The sequence below is a fragment of the Hippopotamus amphibius genome, chromosome 1, assembly GCF_030028045.1.
Source record: "Hippopotamus amphibius kiboko isolate mHipAmp2 chromosome 1, mHipAmp2.hap2, whole genome shotgun sequence".
Taxonomy (NCBI): domain Eukaryota; kingdom Metazoa; phylum Chordata; class Mammalia; order Artiodactyla; family Hippopotamidae; genus Hippopotamus; species Hippopotamus amphibius.
The window spans coordinates 127,846,443-127,847,421 of NC_080186.1; the positions used below are offsets into that span (position 1 = coordinate 127,846,443).

Genomic DNA, 979 nt, shown 5'->3' on the forward strand with positions numbered 1-979 from the left:
CCAGCTTTTAGTTGTGGCATATGAAATCTAGTTCCCTGACCAGGGATCTAACCCAGGCCCCCTGCCTTGGGAGCATGGAGTCTTAACCACTGGGCCACCAGGGAAGTCCCTGACTTTTTTTTTAATATAAGAATATGGGCTGTAAAAAGCAAGGAAACTGGGACATTTCTAGAGACATGGATGGACCTAGAGACTGTCATACAGAGTGAAGTGAGTAAGAAAGAGAAAAACAAATACCGTATATTAACACATATTTGCAGATTATAGAAAAATGGTACAAATCAACCGGTTTGCAAGGCGGAAATAGAGACACAGATTTAGAGAACAAACATATGGACACCAAGTGGGGAAAGCAGGGAGGGTTGGGGGGGAATGAACTGGGAGATTGGGATATCAAACTGTACGCTCTAAATATATGCAGTTTATTGCATGTTAACTGTATCGCAATAAAAGTTCTAAAAAAAAAAAAGAACATGGAGTGCTTTATGAAGTTGCATATCACCCTTGCACAAAGGCCATGCTGATCTTCTCCGTACGTAGTGTTACCATTTCATTGAGTGCTGCTGAAGGGAGCACTCAGACTAACTTTCAATCAGAAAAGATTTGCCTCCACTTCTCAATTAAAACTAGCATGTTAATACGTGTCCCCATGATAACCATCCCCCTGCTGAGTTCTAATTCTAGGACTGACAGACAAGGCCAAAGCCTTGCCCTAAGTTTACTGGGTGAAGTAAGTCCTTGGGAAGCTCTGAGGGCTCTCCAGCACCTTCCTCTCCAAAGGTGGCCTCCCAGGGAGATTCATCTGCGTGCGACGTGGCTTGTCTCTCATGAGTGGGAAGCCATCTGAAAGAAGAACTGGAGAGAGGTGTTTTCTTAGGCAGATCAAGGAGTTCAGATGGAAGTTAAAGGTCTGGGAATTTGTACCCTTACTCCAACTATGCTTGAAACAATCTGGAAAGTCTTCACATCCCCCAGGTGA

At 43.9% G+C, this 979-nt stretch overlaps 1 non-coding gene across 1 annotated transcript; it reads right to left on the reverse strand.

Annotated features, from left to right (window-relative positions):
- Positions 1 to 467: 467 nt before the first annotated feature.
- Positions 468 to 574, reverse strand: LOC130842914 (U6 spliceosomal RNA). Its single transcript, XR_009050637.1, has one exon. It is a non-coding gene; the product is annotated as a U6 spliceosomal RNA (small nuclear RNA).
- Between the last annotated feature and the right edge of the window lie 405 nt (positions 575 to 979).